Here is a 23,995-nt window from a genome sequence, read left to right as displayed (position 1 = left end):
CAGTAATTACTGGAGTATCTTTGAATGCTACAGTTGCTATTTCTAAGTTAAGGAATCACATTTTCCAAGCATTTATAACTGAATTCACATGGGTAAAACTTGGCATTCAGATTGCCGGCCCACATGTCTTATTTTGTCTTGATCCTTTAAGTCAGCATATCAGCTTTGTATTTGATTAAAATGGTAAAAATGTCTTCTTGCTGCCTTGGGTGGGCTTGTGGCATTGTTTTTTTACAGAAGTGTTTAAAACAATTAAGTTGGGGTTGGGCCCTGAAATTATTTCTTTGCAGTTACTGCTGCGGGTTGGTGTCTCCTTTCTGTCCTCCCTTACTCCTCCTTACTGTGAAGCAGTCACTTTACTGTTACTTGTTGGTACATCTTTGAGGAGCTTGATCCTTTCTCTGCTGATGTCAGGCAGTCACTTTGTGCCAAAGGATGCTGGCTAGGGCCAGGCTTTCCCCCAGTGCCCTCAGCGTGGCTTTTACAACCGCCCCTGGAGAGCCGACGCACTCAGTTCCTGTTGGTTTTAGAAAATCAAAAGACAACGACCATGATTTTAAATTCACCTTATCTTTTCATCCCAAATGGCAGCGTTAACATCTGCAGGGTTGCAGTGACTTGTGGATTGGCTGCACTGCTTTCCTTTGCGTGATTAGGAAGAGGGGTGGTTTTTGATGATGTCCCAGTGCTGCCTTGACAGGCCCAGCCCCATGACTGCTCTGCAGCACTGACTCGCTTTCTCCCCCCGTTTTTTTTTCCTTTTCAAGCTGTGAAATTTAGTCCAGAGAAGTGTGATTTGATTTTTTTTTCTTTGCCTTTCTCTGCCTAGAGATGTATTTTAAACATTTTTGAAACTCCTTTCTGGCACTTCAAAGCTGAAAGGTAATAGGAGGGGGAGAGGCGAAAAGGAAGAGATCTGAAATTCGACCTCTGCGTACACTTAGTAGATGTGGTGGTAGTTAACAGAGCTTTTCTTTGGAGGAAGTAAGGTAAAATGTGTGGTTTGTTTCTGTTTCTAAATGCAGAGCAGATGAGTCGAACAATAAAAACTGAATTGATAGATCTGGTAGAGTTAAGTACTTAAGCAAATGATATTATTTAATAACACAAATTTTGTGGACGTCTCAGTCTTCCAATAAGAGTCTGTGAATAATGCCAGACCTAATTAACTACCAATATTCATTTATGTCATTGTTATCAGCAATAGATTTACTTATATTTTAATATTTGAGCTGCTTAGCTCTTCTTTGTGGTAAATGTCCCTTTAATAGGATGTGTAAAATGATATTTCGTATGTAATTATGCTTTAATTACATATATTCAGGAGAGAAACATATCCAAACTTGGAAGATAGATGCTGGACTTTGTCTTGAACTCAGGTTTTCTTTGCATGTTACAGGAAGCTGATACTTAATGACTCTGCAGTACTTGGTCCTCTTGCTGGCACTCCGAACGGTGCTTGCCCTGGGACGCAGATGCAGTGAGCGTGGAGGAGCACCATTTCATGCCCAGGGTCATGTACAATCAGCTCAGAGAATGACTGTCCCATAAGCTGTCCACAGGGCTGCTTGGGGAAAGCCCAGGCACAAAATGACCCAAAACACCGTTTCTGCTCCTCCTACGGTGCCTGTGGCTGTGCGATAGGATGGGCTCCCCCACGCCATGCCGTCCTTTTGCCCCAGCACTGTGACCTGCAGCGAAAGCATCCTGACAGGACTGTGGATTTTGGCTCAGTGACATTCCAAGAATCACTTAAACTCAAGGAATTCATAACTTTGGAATTCAGCAAATTTGCACAACTCCATGCATCCGTCGCTCCGTCAGCACACGGCGGCTTTCTGCCTTCCTCACCCTGTGCATCTCAGGTTAAATGTCATGTGATTAATGACCCAACTTGTTGGTTTGGACTCCCAAGCATCTTATCAGCAGCTCTGCAAAACCCACTGCTGCGTGGGGAGCATGCCGGTGAGGGAACGGCAGCGCTGGGCGAGCTCTGGCCCGGCCGGGGCGGCTGCTCTGTGGTTTGTTGTGTCTGGTTTGGTTCCTACTTTTCAAGTTGCAGTTGCATTTGGTCATTTGAAGCTTATTTTCCTAGTCTGGCCAAGCCAGCAGGATCCCCATGCGCTGCAGGGGAACATAAAACATCAGCCTTTAAGCTGGAGTGCTCAGCAGATAAGGATTTTAAGACTCTTGCATCATGCACTGGGTCTTATGGGCTTACTTAGTATACTCCATTTGATTTAATTTAGATATTGAATAAGGAAAAACACTTTAATAGCCAGAAAAAGTACTGTACGTTGGAGTGCCTCTTCTTTCCCTGTTGCCTTAAAGACAAGATGGTTGGGAGGACTGACCTAGGCTGTGATTACATTTCATTTAATTGTAGGAAGTAAGAGGATGTTTTCAAACTGCTTAAGAATGGTGTTATGCTTTATCTGTACTATGAAATGTTTCAAGAAGCCAACGAGAATTCATTGGGGTTTTGTTTCATTTCTTCTTTTCCGTGACTAAACTTAAGGAATGACTTTTCAACCTTTGCAAAGATTAAGAAATGTGCAAAATTAGCAGATTATGTCAGTTGGGTGGCTTGGGGAGGGCATGAAAAGTCAGTGGGTGGCTCTGCCAGGAGTGTCCTCTACCCTTCCCCACCACATAAATACAAATAAGTTGCCACAGATGTTCGCTTGCTTGCTGCTAAGTTAGCCATTTATCTTGCTAAAAGGTTTGGTTTGCTGCTTGTTTGCATTGGCAGGATTGAGGATGGCTAGGGAGTAGGAGGTGCTGTTGGATGGCATTCTTGGGACATAGGGAAGACCTCAGGGATGCAGTTTGCTTGGCGTGGGGTGACAGCAGTGCCTGCCTGGGGGGTCAGCCTCAGTGACCACCCGGTTGTCTGCGCCTCGCAGGAGGCTGTGGTGATGGGCTGCTCTCTGTGCACACTATAGCTTAAAACGACAAGCAATAGCAAACCTGCAGTGGAAGATTTTACTGTAGCAGTGAATAGGGAGTTGGCAGGAGAAGTGAAATATTTTCCAGTTGTACAGGCAGTGGGGTTCAGGAGTTTTGAGATGGGATTGGGATCGTTTGCAGAGATCCCTCAGCTGGCCAAGATGAGCACATTGGATTTTGTTGCTGTAACAGGCTTGTCTGCCTTTTATTTATTTTTATTACATGCATTTATTTTTTTATGTATCTGCATTCATTATTTTATATAGGATGTATTTCTATATTATATAGTATACTTCTGCATTTATTATTTATAGATAACCTTTTATTTGAGAGTATCAATTATTGCATGAGTCTGCACCACCTTGGGTATTATTTCTCAGTCGGTGAAAGCCCAGAGGACCTTCAAAATGGGTGAAAATCATCCCAGACATAGGTTTAAAAAAAGGAAAGGAGCATTTAAGGAAAAAAAAAAAAAAGAGGCAAAAGAAAAGCAGGCCTCCCAAAAGCTGTGGTGGAACCCGGTATTAGTAAATGCTTCTAGGAAGTTTGACTGAGAGCCATATGGCAATGTGGGGAGTATTATCCATCTCTCCAGAAGTTGGTCTCTGAATCAGCCTATTGACTTCAACGGCACTTAATCATGTGTTTTAGTTCTTCTTTGAAAAGGCTTGCATTCCTGAATCATGTCCTCCGATTTTAACCACTAGACGGTACTTTGTTTTGTGGTAGCAGACAAGTTCAGTCATATTTCTGTGACTAAGTTTGCAAGTTTTGACTGCATCACTAGTGAAGTATGCTGATGAATATTCCCCTTCTTATCAAAATCCAAGCATTTGCCGCTGCCCTTGAATTTTAAAGGGAGACCAAGTGTCTTCCTGGGATGGAGTTGAGATGCTGCAGGATACTCTGTGATTTGTTCTTATGTTCATCTGCAGAGCATTGTGGATGCTGCGATGGAGATAAACAGGGCTGAAACCAGTGGTCTCAAAATACTGCCCTGAATTCTGCTTTGAAAAGCCCTGAGGGCTGCTGGTGATTGAACCCACGTATTAAAACAAAAACCAGTTGTGCAGGTCCAAGTTTGGATTGTGTTTGGGTGCTGAAGGACGTTCTGGAGCCTCACACATGGCTCTGCTGTGCCCAGAGGTCATTTGGATTGTGTGTTTGGTGACAGAAAATGGTGAGTCTTGGGATGCATTTGTTTGTGTCTGCTGCATCCTCAAGTTCCCCCTGCCCTGATGTTATGGAACAGGTGGATTTGCCAGGTACCAGGTGTGGGTTGTGAGAAGGCAGGACATGGGTACTGGAGAGTCCAGGTGGGCTTTGTTCACGACTGCCACGGCATCAGAAATGCAGAGGCTGTGCCTTCCCCTCCTTGCTGAGGAGGTTCCCAGGAGTTTCTGCTCCAGTCTGTCCCTTATTAAAAGGAAACTCTGGGCAACCCCCTGTGCCACTACCTGTTTTGGCACTGGGAGCAGGGGGAAAAAGTCCTGTCCCAGCCTATTCCTGGGCAGGGGGGTGTATGGGCTTTGCTTTCATCCCTAAGACTCATGATATTTCAGCACAATTTTTTGTCTCACCTTTTCATGTTTTTACAGCTAAAGCAGTTTTTTACTTCCCAACTCTCAACATCTGGAATTCGGTTTCAGTTTATTAAAAAAAGAAAAAAATTCCAAATGCAGAGTCTGGATGAAACACCAATGCCTTTGTATCTGGCCACAATCTTTAGCTTTAATTTTGTGTGCTTGGCAAAGTAGTTGCATGTTCAGTAGCTGCTGTTCTCTGATGCGTCTCAGCCTTAACCAGGGTTTGTGTTGGGTTTTATTATTATTATTTTTCCTGGTAGACATTTTTCTAATTGGGGATAATACCAACATGATTAATTGAATTAAGCATGAGAGCAAGGTGGCTGATGCTCAAAGCTGTGTGTAGCTGCTGTCTTCTGCAGCGAGGTTGTCTCCCTGTAGCTGAGGTTGCTTAATGAGCCTCTTAGGCTCTATTTTTTCTTTATTTATTTAATAAGGCAGTGTGTAGATCCCATTGACTTCCATTGTTGATTGGGATGCCTGACAGCCAGGAAATTAAGCCCCTTCTTTGTGACTGAGTTGAAGGCCAGATTTTCAAGGATTTTCAAATGCTTAGCACCCATAATTGGTGTTAGGGCATTTTTTTTTCTGGGTTGGTTTAGGTTTGGTGTTTTTTTTTCTTTTTGGAAAAAGTTCAATTCTCATTTGGACATTTAAATAAGAGTGAGAGATTATGATACTTGTAGCAACTGGTGTTACTGAGATATGAGGAAGTTTTTGTAGCAGAAGCTGGCACTTAATGAACTAGTTAGTTTACCGTCCAAATAGGAATTTTGTTCTTCTGTGGTTCTGCTTTGTTTGCAGACACTGAGCATTTCTGCAAATTCTGGCCTTGGAGGAGAAACTTCCTTGCTTCTACCTCATTTTTCTGTGTTTTCTGTAGTGATTGTGAAGGGAAGGGCCGGGGGGTTGGGGAGTGAGGGGCTCAAAACAAGTTGAGTAAATTAGACAACTGTTGGAAAAAAGGGGGACATGCAAAATCAAGTGTTCTACTTGCCTAATCTGTTTAACACTAGCGAGCCACGGAGCCTTATGGGACACGGGAATAAAAGGAACATCTGTGCAGGCCACATGGCACGCTCCGGAGGAGCCCTCCATCCCAAGCAGCTCTGCTCTATTTGCAAATTAAAGCTTCAACCAACATCAAAAAGTTGAGGTGGATCCCAGCTGAAAGGGGAGAACAAATGTTACCTCTTGGTGCAGTGAAGTTCACCCTGTGAGCAGCCTTCGTGGTCTTTTTAATGATGCTTTGGGCATGTGTTTCTAATGGCAATGTATTGAAGGGAAAAAAAAGGGGAAAAAAAAGTTATTTATTTTAGAAAAATTATGTCTGTATTGAAGGATTTCAGGAAATTGCTGAGTGTGTCAAGCTACAATCAAATACAGGTATATGAGGTAGAAATAAGAATTGGTTGTTCGGGTGTTCATTTGTTAAGGATTTTTGTTTTCTTCCTTTTTTTAATTCACCTGGATGGGGATATCCTGAGATTCCAAGGCTTTCCAGATGATCTTACTCCTTTTGTTTGCTGCTGGGATGGTGTTTTGTAAACAGCTCCATCCTTAGGCAGGGCCTTGGGGAGCTGCAGCTGCTGCTGCCCCACTCCCCCAGGACACACACTGGAGGGGAGAATAAACAAGGCAGCAGTATGTTTTTCTTTCCACTTGCAACCTGTTAGAGTGTGGTAATTCTTGCAGGGATGCATGTAGCTCGAAGCTTTGCATTTTCTAGACAGTCTGTATTGTTTTTAACAGAGTCATGTATCAGCAAGCTGGGTAGTCTGTATCAAGAAGGCACGTACTTTTAATATGTAAATATGAAAGGATGGTATTTCATCTTTACTCCAATGTACCCAGGGTGGCAATAACGCTTTTTGAATCCCTGCGAAACAGATTGTATATGGCAAAATTAATGTCTCAACTCTCCAAGTATTTTCTCTAAAATATTTGAATTTTTGCATTTATTATGCCACTTGTTTAAAATAGCGAACGGTATGAGCCGTGCATTCAGAGCTTAATTGGTGGAACACAGATTTATTCTAATTTAAAACAGTCACTTAAAAAACAGTTTTGTATATATGTATACATGGGCACAACTTTTCATACAGTTGTCTGTTTTGGAGCAGTCTCTTAGGCACTGATGTACAAGTTGAACCTGTTTTCTTTTGTGCAACATGGCTTTGAGAAATCATTAGTTAAAACAGTACTCTGTAGTTTCTTTACAGTCAGTAAACAGCCTAATGTGAGTGGTGCACATGATGCCTGAAGTTCTGCCTTTGATCGTGTTATGAAATGTATTGTGCTGAATGCAGTCCCAGGGTGCATGTGTGTCTGTGTAGATATGGGTATATGTGTTGGTTAAGGCTGTGTTAATGAACATCTGGCCAAGTAACGGAATAACATGTCCATCAGGAACTGGAAGTGCAGCAGCAGAACCACAGCCTGGTGCTCCTTCATGTCACCCACCCTGGGCAGGGCATGGCTGTCTGGAGATGCTTTGGGTCGTTTTCCTCTTTTTGAGTCACATTTTGTTCGTTGTTGTTGTTTCCTCAGCCACTTTCCATTCTATTTGCCATCATTTTGTAAGGACTTTTCCTCTGCCACCCATTTTCTCCTCTTGAAACTGGGCTTTGTTAGCAGTGGGATGGCTTGATGGGGAGTTCCTGCACTGATGAGAGTTGGGTGCCGGTACCCCACGCCAGATCCATGTAGCAGTCCCTGACTCGCTCTGGTGGAGCATGGGAATTTCAGATACTGTCTTGATTTGCAGCTATTGCCTTTTTTCTCCCACCACACCTCTTACTGTCCCCTTGAACAAATGGTCCTGTATCTACTGCCTGTCAGGTTTGTCCTGCCTGTTCCCAGTGAAATATTAAAACTTGTCTTTCAAATCTGTTCAATATTACAAAGATTAATTTTTGTTGGGGGCAGATTAATAGGTTTCCTATTCTGATTAATACAGTGATAATAAAAACGTTGCGATTGCTGGAATTAATGAAGCCCAGATTCCTGTTTCAAGGTTTGATTGACTTTGTACTTCAGTTGTGGTAAAGCTGCTGGCTCTCACTACGTGTTATTTAGCTATAGCCTTCAGACAGTCTGGATGGGAGCAAGGCAGTGGAGGAGAAGGCCTGTATTGGAGGTCACAGCAGAGAATCTGTTGGGGCATAAGTTTTGTCAGAGTGGTCAAGAGTTTGGCTCATGTTGCAGCATTATTAGAATGTCTGTAAGCCAGCAGGCTATTTTTGTATAAGTTGTAGCAGAGGAGTGTCCAACTCAAATGTGTGGGTGCATCATTAAAAGCTTCAATTTGTCAATGCCAGATCAAACTCAAATGCGTGGGTAGATCATTAAAGGCTTTGGTTTATCAGAACTGATCTATTACCTGTTCCTTTCCCTCCCTCACCCTTCCCCTCGGCGCTACACGTGCCTTCCACAGGCTCTCCAGTGCTGAGGACCACGGAAGGGCCTGAGCTGCCTCCTGGGCTCCCTCCTGGCAGGCAGCTGCCTAGCTGGGCTCAGCCTGGAGCTGGAGTACTGGTGAGCCAGCTGGCTGTTGGAGACAGCTGAGCGAATGGTTTTTGAGGCCTCCAGTGTTTTGAACCCCAGACTTCGTGCCCTTAGAGTTCATGTCTTTGGGAACCCTCGGCTCCCATTAATCCCAAGGGATTCAAAAGATGCAGGTGAAGGCTGGGCACAGGAAGGACGTGATGATCATATAAACCCTGTTCCCTTGGGAAACCTGCCTGGGGAGTATTTTGGTGAGGTCAGTTTTTCATGGTGTAGGAAACATCCGTTTATCTGGGTGCACTGGCACAGAGTTCAGACCAGACTGGGATGGGATGTCTACCTACTCCCAACTGCTGCTTCCTTGTGTAGAAGGTCTCCTAGCTTTCAAATCTACTTGTTGACACAAAGATGCCAAGATATTCCTCATACTTGAGGGCGGATGTGAAGGAGAATGAGGGAGAAGAGTGATCTGGAGGTGAGGATGGTGCTTTTGTAAGCTGTAGCCCTCATCTGCTTCAGACCAAGTATATTATTTAGACATACCACTTTGCCTCAAAAGAGCATGAAGTCTTTTGAACAAACATTAGCCAAAAATGAGCCTCCTCATCTTCTAAACGGTGCTAATAATACTGTCCTGCTCCACAGACAGATCATGGATAAATATTACTAAGCAGCTGAACACTGTGGTGCAGCAGGTCAGCTGGAGAAGTCTTGCCCCAGCATCTATAGGTGCAGGTTGCTACTTGACCACGGACCCATCTACATGCCTGTCATCAAGTACAGCAATAAAGCGGGCCTTGGATGTGTGTTTCTGACACTGCTCAGTTGCTACTCTCAAATGCTCTCTTTCTTACAAATAAAACACAAGTGATGAAAGATGTTGGGTCACTTTTGGTTTGCAGGTATTTCAGAGTTTTTGAGAAAGAAGTCATGTTTAGCATAAATGGTGTTTAAAACCCCCTTTAGATCTGTTTTTATTGTGCAGCACAGTTCTATAATAGGGTCACATAATCTCTATATTTAGAGTTCTGATCTCTTGTGGTCTTTGTTGAGTTCAGCAAAGAATGGGAGAAAAAGCCTTGAGGAGAAAGAGGGGAGAAAGCCTCAAGGACAGAGAAGTACCTGCATTTGTCTTATGAAATATCATGTGGTCGTTGCAATGACAAAAGCTTCCAGATGTTCCTGAGGAAGGCAGCAGTGGACTACCAAAATAATCAACACCATGAGGTGAATTTAGAGGTGACAGTTCTGACCACTGCCAAAGTGCTGGTAGATGTGAGAAGGCTGGGAGCAGCTGCCACCTTGGGGATGCTGTGGAAGGAGAGGATGGGGGAATGAAGAGGTCAGAAGCACCACACGTGATTTTTACTTTCCTTTTTTTTCCTACCCCCTGTCCCTCAGGAGATTTGCTGCTGTTGCAAAGTTTTTCTCCCCTGTGGTTTCTCGCTGCAGGTCCCTGTCACGTAGCAGAGGCTCTCCTGGGCATTGGCACATCCTTAAGGGCAGCACATGCTCTTCCCAGTTTGGGCAGGTGCTGGAGCTGCTCTTTAAATCCCATGTGGTTTCATGGGTGCAATACAGAACGGCTCTGGGAGCACCCCTGTTCCTGTTTCTGAATGTGAATTTTCTCTGAGTGTCGATACTTTGTCAATGAAGAAATTATACGTGTTATTTTAAAATAGCTGTGTTAGTAAAATGGATGTTTCATCTTCACAGCGAGCAGCTCCCTCTGAGCTAAGCTTAAACTCAATCTGTGCTTCTAATAACTGGGGAAAACTGTGCTAACTGGTATTTCTTAACTGATGTTTGCAAATTTTGCCTTTTCACCTGGAACATCAAATAGTTTTTAAATGTGTGTTTTCCTTATCTCGGAGGCAAGATCATTGCTAACAAGAGATTCTACATTTTGTTAAGGTTTTATCAGGATGCTGTGAGTGAAGGCAGAGAGTAAATATTTCAGAAATTCTGAGACTGTTATGGTTTCATAATGCAAAGTAGGTTAAAGTATCTGGATTTTGTGCACAGTGCAGTGTTTTTGAGCAGAATACGGATTTGGATGGTGACACATTTTGGTATTTGGAAGGAACACAAGCTTGCCTGTCAGAGCAGCAACATTGCAAAGGAGAAATAAGTGTGTCTTCAAAAATCTTGCTTAATATTCTACACTTCAGTATTATTTCAAGCCAAATAAGGTCTGCCATGTGGTAATGCTTGAGGTGTAGAAATACTCCTGTAATACTCTCCCCACCTCCAGCATTTAGAGCCACCTTTTATTTTCAAAGGGAAACAGTAGGCTTTGCTATGATTCTGAGTGAAGTTTTAAAACATGTTTTTGTCTTTCAGTCTGCTGAGAACATTTTTTCTGAGTGACTCCAGCTTCCAGACACATTTGCCATGATAAGGGTTTCGATCCTTTCCTGTGTTTGCCCTGAGTCATGAGTGGATATGTGTGATGCCTGCAAGTAAAACTGGTGAGTCGTCTAAGCTGAGTTTGCAGTAACTCTCACTTATTTTTTTTTTACAGTCTCTTTCCCTCACCCTTTTCTCCTCTTTTTAATATGATAGGGGTTGGTTTTTTTTGATTGTCTGTGCTTAAAAGCAAGTCACCACTGTTCTTTGAAAAAAAAGACCTTCATTGTCATGAAATAGCAGTGGTACCAAACTTTATCAATACAGAAAAAGTACTTCCCCCCCTTCTTTTCTTCTCTACATCCTCTCAAATCCTATGAGCCAGGAAGTCTTTGGTAGTGAAACTGGAGTTTAGTGGGGTAGGAAAAACTACTGCCCCAAGCTGAAGCCTTGCAGATAAAGTCTAAATGTGCTTATGTGGGCAATTTATGTTGTGATAAAATATGAATACAGAGAGGTCTCCTCTGCATCGTGTGTTGTATGATGGACTCTCAAAGGAGCCATTGCCAACAAATAATTAACTCTGCTGTTGGCTGCACTTACATCCCAGTGACAAAATGGTGTCACTGGTACACAGGAGAACTGTCTTGTCACATGCCCTTGCCCTGTTCAGCGTGGCATTGCTGCTGCTGTGCCCAGCCTGGACGGACACAGACACAAAGCCTTTAATAGCCAGTTTTGGCCAGGGTGCTCTTGGTCAAGCTTGAGAGATTGGTGTGAGGCTCTTCTGTGTTAATGGGCAGTTGTCATTTCCCCATGGTGTTGGTCAACTGAGAAGCCTATTGGTCCCTTTTGTGCCAAATGAGTGACAGTTGTGCCTCTCCTGGCTGTGCCTGTCCCCCACAGCCTGGCACAAAGAGCCTTCCTGTGCCATCTCCTGTTACCCACCCCCTCCTGATTGCTTCTCCTGACAACCAAGGTGAGAGGAGGGATAACATTTCTTCATTAATCAGAAGACCGAGGTTGGGAAAACAAGAATAATCTGATTTTACAGGAAAATTGGAAAGTCTATGCAAGAAATCTCTCAAAACTAGGAAATCTGCATAATTAAATTGTGTAGGGAATGTGAGCACAAAAATGGTTTTTTAAATAAATTCAGGTTTCTATTATATATTTAATATCCCTCTGTGTGTTAGAAAGTGCATTTCAATTCAAAGAATATAAAACTCAAGAAACTCACACACTGGTGAATTGTGGTGGGGTTTTAAGTTTCTATTTTTTTCTTCTTTTCCAGAGGTAGCATAATTACCGTGTCATTTAGCAAAGATTATAATAGCTGTTCAGTTTTTACCGACTGGTGTAGTAAACAGTTGAATAAACCCATATGGCAGCTCAAAGTGTGCATGCAGGAGAGGGATTCTTACCGTTTCCTTCATGTCTGAATTACCAGCCTCGCTGATACGACTCAGATCCCTAAAGAGGGACCAACTCCAGACTTCTCCACTGATGCAGAAATTTCTAGCTGCTGTCACATCTGAATCAATTGATTTTAATCATGGTGGTTAGCTAATTAATTATTTCTTTGTGCCCATGAAGTATGCATGGAAAACTTGGGGTTATACACAAGGTACTTGCCTCTACTTAAAGCAGTCTGTGCATTTGCTTAATACTCCTTTAATAACTGTAAATAATGCCTGGAGTCTCAATCTTACTATCCAAGCTGCTATTAAAGATAGAGGCCCTTCTAAGGCTGGCATAGGTGAAGTATGACATCAGCAAGTATTGTGATAGCCCCATGGCACTGCCTGCGACTCAGGCCTGGTCTCAGTGATGGCAAATGGAAGGACCCCGGGCTGTTTTGAAGCATCCTCTTGAAATACCAGCTTGAGTTGTGGAAGTATGGAGATGTGGCCAGCTGACATCTGGAGCGAGGACAAAGCCTTTGAATAGTGTGCCCTCTGGATAGCTTCAGTGTTAAAAAATGAAAGTGGTGAAAAGAAGGAGTATTAATTCTCTCCAAATGCTGACTTGAGCAAAGACAGACACGTGCTATTCCTTCTAAAATTCACTTACTTCCAGTTATCCTAAAATTTTCATGTCACACAATAGCTGTAAAATCCCTTCTGAATGCATTAGACTCTCTAGATGCTTAGAAAATATTGCAAAATAATAATATGAAATGACGAAGCGTTGAACAGTCCCACTGGAAAGGAGCAGTTGGCCAAAACTGGTGCTTGTGCTCATCTTAACCCTGATGTACGACCAGCCCTCCACCATAATTCTATCAAGAGATGGTAAGTTGCCTAGCAATGTGCTGACTGCAGAGGGTACATGTTGAGCTAATTCAGTTTTTGTTCTCATTTTCCTTGAGAGTTCAGCTTAAAGGAGCGATCCTTTCTCTGGCTGCGGCAAGAGCCACTTCTCGGCGGTCTCTCTTGTTCGCCACTCGAGTGTCCCTGGTGATGAGGAGAATTCATTCATCGCCGTGCACGTTTCAGAAGTTTCCAGCTTATTGAGTAACCAAATGTGGTTTCTGCTGATTGTGTCGACTGAATACATAGGGCCTTTCGAAGAGGCAAGGGTTTTATTTAAAGCAGAGCGGTTAGTTGTATACCATTTTATGGCAGGCAGAGGTCATCTAGGGTAAGCAGCCAGAACAGTGAATTGCCTCGTTGCAGCACCAAGGAAAATGAGACACAAAGTCACAGTAAAAGGCTTTAACAAATTGCTTGTAGTTATGCGTGTTTAAAAGTCAAGGAACTGGTGCTGTGTACCTTTTTAAAGTTGGAGATAACCCTGCTTGTGTGATAAATTAAGAACAGAACACATCAGAATAATGGGGTGACACTAGAAACATGGTGTCACAGTGAGCTGGCGGCAGGGTTGACGCTGCACACACCGAGCTGACGCGGTGCTGGAGACTGGCTCTGTCCCTGTGCAGCTGGAGGCATCTCCAGCAGCCTTCCTGGGACCTCCTTCAGCAGGGATGCCCTGCTCCTGCCACATTCCTCTCCTCCAGTGCACAGGCTCCTGTTACACACAGGGCTTTATCTGCCTGTGATGCTTCTTGTGATAGCCAGGGAGCAAAACCTTAAGGGGTTTGTCTGCAGCTGCAGAGCAGTAGTGGGTTCTCCCAGGTCAGCGACTTGTGCTAACCCAGATGGGTGTTGGTGGGATGGGGGGAGTGGGGCAGAGCACTGAGAGCCGGGCTCAGCATCCCCCAGCAGAGCTGCGATGGCAGGAGGGATGTCAGCAGTCTGGAGGTGGCACTTCTGTCCTCCCAGGATCTCCCTTCCTCTTTAAAGTATCAATGACTACAGGAAAACTTTGCTTTTCGGAAACTTTTCTGTCCATGGAACTTTCTTTGTGGCAGGCGGGAGAAGAAGTAATTTTAACAATTTAATATACTACATAATATGTTTTATAAGCTGGTGTGAATGCTCCTAAGTATTTTGGTCTTTTTTCATAACACAATGAACCTAATATTGGTAAAAATACAGATCTTAGCTGCCACCATAAAGAGAGGCTAGATTTAATAAACAGTTATGAATGTTGGCAGCTGCCTATCAGATTGTATAACGTTGGCTATAGCGCATGAAGACAGTGTCAACTTACATTTTATCTCAGAAGTATTTTCAAAGCATTTATTTTGCTTTCTCTTGAGTCCTTAACCTAATTCAAGTTATATAATTGGCGGAATATTTTTCCACACCGCTAATTGGCTGGGTGCCAGCGTGGAAACCATTGTCTGACTTGATGATGATCAGGAATTAACATGACATTTGCGTGGTGGTAATGGAATACATTAGTAATGTAATTCATGACTGTAAGAAAGAGACCATCATCTCCCACCTCTGATCAGCAGGAGGGGCTGGGAGGATGATGAAATGCTCCCAGCAGGCACCTCACAGCAGTGGCTGGCCAATCTCGATGTCAAATTTAGTTTTAAATTCTTCAGACAAAGCTGTAATGCTTACCAATTAATTACTACAAATGTCAATTAAAAATCTACCAAATAATGCAGTAAGATTAAATTTCAATTAAAAAAATTACATTTAACAAGGAAGATACAACATTATTTTAATGAATTCTGCTGAAGGTGACAGTGTATCTAGATATATTTATACCGTGTAGGTGGATCTAAATTCATTGGATGATGTTAACCATGTTACTCCGTGTACATATTAGTTTTGAAAATTATTTCCACTTTGGCTATGTCCTGGAGGAGATGGAGCATCAAGGGGCATTTCTCATCACCAGGAGAAAGGGGAATTTCACGCCTCCCTAGTACAAAAATCTCACACCTAAAATGAGAGCTCTGCTGTAGACTTCTCTCCTGGCCTGATTAGTGGTGGTTTTCATTGCTTTATGAAACCAAATATAGAATTTTAGTTGCAGTGGTGGAACAAGCCCTGATTTTTGCCAGGGCTATAATGATTGCTTGGGACAATTTTTTCAAGTAATCTATTTTATCACACAAATAAAATCCGTTATTCTGATAAGTCATTTTACAAGAAAAGATCACTCTTGAAGTGATGAACTGTAAACCCTGAGCAGAGCTTTTATCTAAGGCTTCACCCTGGCTTGGTATAGTCTTTGAATGCATGGTTAAGATCCCTTAGTTGATACTGCAGATGTGTTTTGAACCAGGAGTGGCAGAGCAGAGAGGTCATGCAGTGTGATGAACTTCCGAGTTGGCGTGGATCGTGAGTATATGTGTGACAAACTGTTGCAAAACACCGGCGCCTCATGGATGCAGAGCATTAACAGTGCAAAGTGGGGCTTGTAGCTGGAGTTTGGCTTTGCAGTAACTGTGTTTCTATTAAACAAGGCAGTTCTTAAGGCTGATGGAGATGCCAGTGCTTTGGGAAGGTGTGAGAAGCCTGCGCTGGCTGGTGTGGTGCAGGGTCAGAGCTGGGGTGTGCAAACAGCTATCGTTTTGGTATTAAAGCATTTCTGAGCCAAGGCCTTTAATTATGATCTGAAGAATACTTTCTCAGCTTCCTTCAGTTTTTTTTTTTTTCCATGAGGATTTATTATGTTTTCACACCATCATGTCTAAAATAGGTAAGAAGGAAGACATAATTGAAGAAACAGATTTTATGTGTCAAGCCAGTGCTGAGAGGAGTCCCTCTCAGGGACCAGAGGCTCCTTTTCCTTGGCACTGCTGTGTCTGGAACCATTGAAATGCAACCATTTTTAACTTAAAATAAAAAACCAAACAGAAAACCCAATGTGCATGCAGCAAATCAGGAGAGCTGAACAAGTACTCATGGCAGGTTAAAGTAATGATGTGCTTTTCAGTAGATGGGCTTTGCCTGTCCCTTGGTTGCTGTTCAGGCTTTGACCATTGCTAGGTGAAGGCAATGAGCGTGTTCTCTGTCTCACTGCTGCCTTTGGGATATCTTTGGGTATTAGTTACAGCTTTACAGGATCATTCCTGCTTTGTGCTATTACCTGATAAAACTATCATCAGCAGGAGATGGAAGACAGCCTTTTTTTCCATAAGGGCCTCAGGAAATGGATGTTGTACAAGTGTAAGAGCAGCTGAAACATTTTCTCACCGATCCTCTCAGACAGCAAGGTGATGGAGAGAAAGGTAGAGCAAGGCAGACTCATTTCCTCACTAGCAGCCAGAAAGCTTTAAACAAGGAGGCAGGGAGTGAAGAATGGGAGCACATAACATCTTTCAGCCAGGAGATGATGGCATGAGGAGGCTGTGGGTTTGGGGCACCCACTGGTCAGACAATTAGGTGGCAGCTGGAGCTGCTGCTCTTAAAAACCCATTTTCCCAGCGACTTTCAGCTCTACGCAGGACTGGTCATTTTCAGATTTGAGCTCTGGAATGAAGCTCTTGCTCTGGCTGTTGTTTGAGAAGTGATGTATGTGGTGCAGCAGGAGCAGAGCACCTTCTATATCCCAAGTTCTGCTGTGTTGCCATGTCTTGTGTGGAATTTGTGCCCATCCCAAACACTCATTCTGTCTGTTCTCCTCAGTGGGATGGCCCATGTGAAGCTTGTGCCCATCCTGAGCACTCAGGGTGGTGTCTGGTCTCCTCCTGACCTGTTACAGGTGAAGATTTCTGCCCTCAGTAGGGAAGTGCTTTTCTCTTTCTGTAAGAGCTGGCCAAACATCTTGAAGTGTCTTTGACTTCGGGGGAAATATTTATGTCTCTTTTGGTTGGTGGTTGTTTTTCCTTAGCATAGGGTTGTGTCAGCTCTATTACACTGAGGGAATGAGAAGCTGGGGGAGGGAAACTTTAATAAGCCACCCTTGTATTGCCAATTTGTTCCCAGCTTTCATCCACTGATTTACATCCCATCTGAAGTAAAAATACCCAGACTTCAGTAGTTTGTTTACCTTTGCTTATATCACTTTGGGCGACCCAAGGAAATACAAAAACTGTTCTCACTCTGACATTTGCATGTGCCATGAGGTAGAGTGAGAGGAGACAGATGCTGTGCAAAGTGAAAAGGCAACAGGGTTTATTAAGTCTTCATCCTACTATGGTTTGTAATATTTAGACAAAAGCAAACCTCTCCAGGGAGTGCTTATGAAATGGAATCTGGAGAAGGCTCTCTGAGCTGGTGGCAGATCCTGACCTCATCAGGTGGCCACGTGGAGAAGCCTGTGAGGGTGCATATAGCAGAGTCCTCAGGAACTGCTTTGGGAGGAGGACGTGGACTTAAAGTACTTGCATAGGACAATACACCTGGGGAAGTAGCCTGAAACACTCATTGTCTTTGCTAATACTCCTTCCCAGCAGAGCTTTAAGAGATGATTCTCACTTTGATATGGAAGGGAACCAAATACAGAGTTGTTGGTCGTGAAAATCCCATTTAAACACAGCAGCTGTAAAATCCCAGATGCTGAGTGTTAGAGGGAGGCTGCTCCATCATCGCCCAGTCAAGGGGAGAGTTGACTATAAAACCAAGCTGTAACTCCCTCTTGACAGGGGTGTGGTGGCTGTGTCTTCAATAAAACTTCACGGGTCTGCCAGGCCAAGCCTTTTTGGATTTTCTCACAAGCTAAATAATAGATAAGTCTGAGCAAGGAGATAGATATATATGGAAGGAAGACCTTTGCTCTAGGAAAATATCCGTCATTGCTTCTTACAGCATAGTTTTAAGAGTGTGGCACAGAATGTCTCAAGCATTTGGGGTCCCTTTGTTGCAGAGGAGAGGCCTGGGGCTGCTCTTGGCGTCTCACAAGCATTCAACATCCTCTTGACTCCAGGGCAGCAGGATCTGGCCCTTGCAGAAAGACAGGCAGCATTTTGGGGCTTGATGCTTATTGTTTTCAGCAGAGCTCCACTGGAACCAGTGAAGTTGCTGCCACCACTGCTTGGAGCAAAAGTGACTTCAGCTGAACAAGAGACACAAAATTACCAATTAAAGAAGCCAATGCCAAGGCTATTATTTTACTCTTGAAAAAACATCTTGTTCCCCAGTCTTTTTTTTTCCCCCCCACATGGAGTCAATCTGAGATGTTAATATTCTGTTGTCATGTTTGTTTAACATAATTTTTTGACAATGCCTTTTTAGGGTCAAAGCCTGAAGTTTTTCTCCATGTGTTTCAGCTAGGCAGAATTCCTAGTGTCTCAACGGGACTTCTTCCAAAATAAGTGAAGATTAATTCTTCTCAGCTTAATTGGGAATTTCATCTGAATAAACAGAGTCAAAGTCCAGGCTTTGTTGTACAATTAAATGTTGTCCTGCTGAACCACAGAATGATAGGGGTTGGAAGAGACCTTTAGAGATCATCCAGTCCAACCTCCCTGCTAAAGCAGGTCCCACCTAGATCAGGTCACACAGGAATGCATCCAGGTGGGTTTTGAGGACCTCCCTGAGAAGGAGCCTCCACACCCTCCCTGGGCAGCCTGGGCCAGGGCTCCCTCACCTCAAAAGGGAAATAGTTTTTCCTTAAGTAAACTTAGAGAACTTTCTGTGTTTCATCTTCTTTCCATTACCCCTTGTGCTGTCACGGGATACAAGAGAAAAAAGGGATGTCCCGTCCTCTTGACATCCACCATTTAGATATTTGTAACTATTAATGAGATCCCTCCACAGTCTCCTCTTCTCCAGATTAAGCAGCCCCAGGTCCCAAGGCCTTTCCTCATAAGGAAGATGCTCCAGTCCCCTGATCATCTCGGTAGCCCTGTGCTGGACACTCTCCAGCAGTTCCCTGTCCCTCTTGAGCTGGGGAGCCCAGAATTGGAACAACAGTGAAAAGTTGCTGTAGATGGGCTGGTTCTCACCTGTGATTTTGATGAGCAGAGCCCTCCACAGTGGCTTATTGCCTACCTGATACCCTGGGACACCGTGACCTGGCCATGTCCTGCCTTCCTGCCTCGTGCCTTGTGTTGCCCAGATCACTGCATGCGCTTGGGCACAGCTCAGTGAGCTGAAGACGGTGTTGCTTTCAGAGATTTGGCCTTAACCTGGAATTTCCATGTTTTTGTGGGTTTAAGTCAAACCTTAATACCACTTCAGCAAAATGTTTTCGTGGTTTAATGTTCTTACAATTTTTTACAGTGTTTCTTTTAAATTCTGTCACTGAAGTGTATGAGAGTTGACAAGTGTAAATATGCAGTTAGACAATTTCAAAAGTGTATTATTTACTGATCGACCATAATGGCTCCAAAGGAGCCATTATACTCAATCATATCATGTCACTCTGTGGCACTTATTATGATGGTAATATGGATATGCATATTATTTTTTTTGAAAGCATGAGAAGCATTATTGTGCGTGTGTAAAAGCTGTTTTTAATTGTCAGCACTGCTCTGAGCTTTTTTTGATATCAAGAATTTAAACCACTTATGGCTACCAGCCTGCAAATCGTGGTAGCAAAAATCCACGTCTATAGGAGGGTGGAAAAGCCACACTTGATATTTACAGCAGTGTGACTGTACATCTCCTTTATATGGCTCTTTTACAGCTTTATTAGATCCGAGGGCAACCTAGAACCCTAACCTGAGAGCTTGGCAGGTAAAAGCTTTCTATTTTATCTCTGCAGCATTCATCTGCTCCTGTAAGCTCTTCCCTTGACTTCCTAATTGTGTTTGTGACATTAGCAAATGGCTGGTCTGGAAATACCATGCAGTGCAAGTCATATTAATTCAGGGACTTTTTTTTTTCTTTTTAAGGTGTCACAGAAGATGTCTTTTTGTGGTACTGGAGTAGAGAAAGGAGGAGAGAGAGAAGGCAGAATGAGAACATTGAACCATCTAAAATAAAAGAAAGAGACAAGCAGAGAGCAAGGGTGCTAAATCTGCTTCAGCCTTTCAGTAGAGTTGGTTTTAGTAGAGAAGGAGGTAAGAGAGTGTAAGCAATACCTTGCTTGCTAGAAAATGTCTTTTGTGGAGAAGATGGGAGGAGAGTTTAATGACTGGAGGTGAGGAGCTAAGGTGCGAATCTGGCGTGTTCGGCAAATCAATTGTGGAACAATAATTAGAGAGAGGAGGAGGAATCAGAAGTGTTTCTTAACTTAGAAACGAGGATGTGACTGGCTGCTGGCTGTTGCTACTCAGAGGTAGGTAAAGAAGAAAGGAATCTGTTGGGCAAAGCCCTCCCTGCAGAAGACAAAGTCAAGGTGAAATCCAGTTTGTGGTTGTTGAAGAGAAATGCAGAAGAGGAGAACACGATCTTGACAAAGAACTCTCTGCCATTTGAGAGGGCAGTGGTACATCTGTGGGGGCTGCAGGGCAGTTCAGGGGCTGAGCCCTCCCTGCCTCTGTGGGAGAGGGTCCCTCTGCCATGGGGCTTGAGCAGGAGAAAGCAAGATGGTGATTTCTCTTTGTGTTTTTTGTTTTGGTCACAGAGTGACAAAGCAGATGACTGCTTTGTCTTTTCTGTTCAGACTTTAGGAATAGTTCTGTTTTGTTTCTCTGTTATCAGAGGAGTTATTTACCCTGTTTCGAAAGGAAGTGGGCTAATTACTGAATTATGATTTCCCCCCCTCCCCCCATTCTAAAGAACCTTCTGTTGGAAATGCATTTTGCTTTAAATATGGAAGATTAACCCTAAGATGCTAGAATGAGCCTATTTTGCGTAGTTCAGGAGTGGAAGGACACGTACATGTAATTTTGCAGATCTTGAACTGATAGCAGTCACATTTTCTCGCAACAGTTTTTAAATGAATAAAAGTAACAAGTGTTTTTCAGCCAATTCTGCATTAATTCCAACTTATCTCTCTTTCTGACATGGTATTCAACCTATTTGTCCTCTTTTGAAATACCGAACAGGAAGCATAAAAGCAAGTAAATAACGCTCTTACTATTTCTATCCTTGACCTACATAAACAACTGTATAGTCAGGCTAAGGATTGGGTCTTGTATTTGTGAAAAGGCTAGGGCAAGTTAAGCTTAATTACTTCTTTTGAGGAGCTTCCTGTTTAGAGAAGTCACTTGTTGAAATCTCATCACCCAAAATATGAAATGTGCTGCTGCTGCTGGGATCGTTAGTTTAATATTCCGAATAAATTGTATAAGTACTCATTTGTGTGAGAGGATGGGATTTATGAAGCTACAGTGCATTTGTACACACACGCACTAGCACACAACACTTGTTGATGATTCAGAGAAGGAGTAGAGTAATTCAGCTCTTGGACTGCCTCACGTGTGATTGGCTTCCTTTCTGGGGGACTTATTTTAGGGAAAAATCAATGTCAACTGAAAAACATTCCATTCTGAAAAGACAAAAATTCCCCTACTTGTGAAAATGTGTCTTGGCAGCTGATTTAACTTATGATACAAGATTTAACACTTTTCACTAAACATGAATATTTACCATGGCAACAGCTACGTTACGGGCCACATGTTGGAGACTTGCACGCTGTTGCAGAAACTTGTAGCTCACCACATTTAGCCAAGTCCTTGTTTCCACCGGCAGAAGGAGCCCACTCCTGCAGCTGCTTCGGGCACGGGTGTCCCGGCAGGGTCGGTGGGCATCCCGCCTGCCTGCAGCAAGCCACAGCTCACCACTCCAGCCAGCGTTTGCTGGTCATCAGCATCGCTGTGCTACGTGCAGATAAAACACTTGATGACAGAACAACCTGATAAAAAGCTTCTGTTTGCCTCTGATTTGCCTTTCCGGTGGTAGGCTGCGAAGAGCTTCCTAAAAGTCTCCCTTCTCCAGCCTTCTCCCCCCTCATCGCCTCATCGCCCCGCAGCTGTAGGCAGATCAAACCCATTTTGCCACGTGCAGTAGCAGGTCTGCAGTGGCCCCTGGCCACTCTGCCCTCCACCGTGCTCCCCTGCTACTGTCTCAACTCCTTGTCACCTTTCATTTGCGGTGTAAGTGGCTTTTCAGGCGACGTTAATTGAATCACGCTCATCAGGGACTTAATAAAAGCGTGAGGGCCAGGCCGGAGCCCTGGCAGATGGCAGCCCCAGTTGGTGTGTGGCTGGGGCTGGGCTGGTGCACTGCAGGCGATGGGCTGGCTCTTCTGCAGGAGCAGAAAGTTCGTGGCTTTGGAGTCGTGAGGAGAGCAAGCCAAAACGAGCAATGTTAAAACTGGCCTCGTATGAATTAGGTTGCAGTTAAGTGTGAGTTCTTTTCTGGACCGGAACTAGATAACCATTCAGTAAAACTAAACACTGGCTACAAAGGACTAGGTGTGAAACAATAAGAGGATTTACCTTAATCACAAATACCTGCAGGTGCCTTGGGTAGGAGCAGAGACGAGACTCTCTATATCTGTATCACTCTCTACAACTACCTGACAGGAGGTTGTAGGGAGGTGGGGGTTGGTCTCTTCTCCCAAGTAATGAATGATGAAACAAAAGAAAACAGCCTCAAGTTGCACTGGGGGAGGTTTAGATTGGAGCTGAGGAAGAACTTTTTCCCTGAAAGGGTTGTCAGCCCCTGTGCCAGACTGCCCAGGGGCATGGAGGAGTCCCCAGCCCTGGAGATACTGCAAAGTCCTGTAGCTGAGGTGCTGAGCCACGTGGGTTAGTGGTGGGTGGACTTGGCACTGTGAGGGGAGAGCTTGGACTTGATGATTTAAAGGACTTTTCTGAACCAAGATGATTCTATGATTCTGTGAAATTCTCTTCCTCTAGGACAAAGCTAGCAAAGAGGCAGAAGCTCCTTTTCCCAGAGGTGAAAACCCTCAATTCAAATGTTCCTTGTTTCTTTATCTGAACTGTCTGTTCTTGGCCATTGTTAAGGAAAAGGCCTTGGTCTGGAAGGGCTCAGACCCTTCCTCTTCTGGACACTGATGGGAGCTCTGCCCTTTGTCTTTCATTTAAAATGTCCCAATTTAAATGGAACCATTTATGCTAAGTGTGAATCCAGGAGCACAGCCTGTGCCTGGCAGGACCCTGGTGCAGTGATGGTTGGGCTGGGGATGCTCACCCCCATCCCTCATTGTTGGGCCATGGTGGGGTGGCCGGGCATATCCTCTGCCCATCCTCTTCCCCTCTGCAGCTCCTGCTCCTAGCTCTGAGGCTGCTGCAAAACTTGGCCTTTCCTTGGTGTGAACTTGCCAAGCTGCACTGATCCAGAACTTAAATAATTTACTTCTCTTTTTAGTATCGTGTCTTTTAAAGGTTTTATATTTGTTTCCATTTTGTGTTAAATTAAAATTAACTGGTTCTGCTTTGTAAATTTAATAGTGTACAAACGTGTCTAATTTTAGATCTTTTTAGCCTATGTGTATGTGTCTTAAGAAAAAGCAACAAGGTACAGGCCTCCGATTTTTGTTTCACTTGAACCAAGTACCCTGTTGGGATTCCAGTCGTAAGTGAATGTTGCACTTGTTTGTTACTAAGGTGACTCCAGTGTCAAGGTTATGTGCATGTTGTGGTATTATAAATGCAAAGATAATGCAAAAAAGAAAAATACTTGTGTTGGCTCAAATCATCCTCTTCCTACAGAATAAAGTTGCACACTGTCCTACATTTCAGTTCTCATTCTATTAAATTACCTGTTTAATAATTTGAATCCAGTGTTATTTTTATATTATATTGCAAATGTGTGACTGTGAGGTTATTTTTAAGGTATATTTATTAAGGGAATGAATACAATAAGACAAGTCATTGCAGCCCACATACAGTTCCTTGACTTCTCATTTTATGATGTTTCAATTGCATATGATTACTGAATGTAAGTTTTAACTTTTATGGGGGTTCATTAGAGATGCAGCTGTGTAGAGAGAAATTCAATAGAATTTGATTTTTTTTTTTAAGCTCTAAAAGTGTAGTGAGATGGAGCAACTCGATGAAGCGTAATTTCAAGCTTCCAACTTTGAGCACAGTTGTGGAGTCTTCAAGGGCTTAGCTGGCTCGCAGTGGAGACTTGCTGATGATGGGGAGAGGAAGGGCACCAGCACAAGATCTGTGTATTTGGGATGCAGGAGACCAGAGCATCTCAAATCAAAGGCATTTGCCTTTTGTTTCTGTGTAGGACAGAGAGGTGTCCTTGGTCAGGGCCAGGACTAGCATGAAGTGCTTTTTTACTCCTGTGTGACTCAACGTTCTGTTGGAGAAATATGGCTTCAGTGATTCTATGCTGTTCTCTTCTAATAGAGAATCTAAGTGAAATGAACTCCCCAAAAGGCAATATTGAAAACAATCTTAGTGAGCAAATGCTGAGAAAACA

General features: G+C 43.5%; 1 protein-coding gene across 5 annotated transcripts in view; it reads left to right on the top strand.

The window, feature by feature from the left end:
- The window catches only part of FOXP1 (forkhead box P1), a 410,233-nt gene that overhangs the window by 62,199 nt on the left and 324,039 nt on the right, over positions 1-23,995 (top strand). For all 5 annotated transcript variants that reach the window (XM_062008078.1, XM_062008074.1, XM_062008073.1 and 2 more), the window contains exon 2: positions 10,386-10,513. The gene's annotated coding sequence lies outside the window, so the exon portion shown is untranslated. The remainder of the gene's footprint in view (positions 1-10,385; positions 10,514-23,995) is intronic.

The sequence above is a fragment of the Colius striatus genome, chromosome 15 (genome assembly GCF_028858725.1).
Source record: "Colius striatus isolate bColStr4 chromosome 15, bColStr4.1.hap1, whole genome shotgun sequence".
NCBI classification, from domain to species: Eukaryota; Metazoa; Chordata; class Aves; order Coliiformes; family Coliidae; genus Colius; species Colius striatus.
This window is presented reverse-complemented; position numbering and strand designations above follow the sequence as displayed.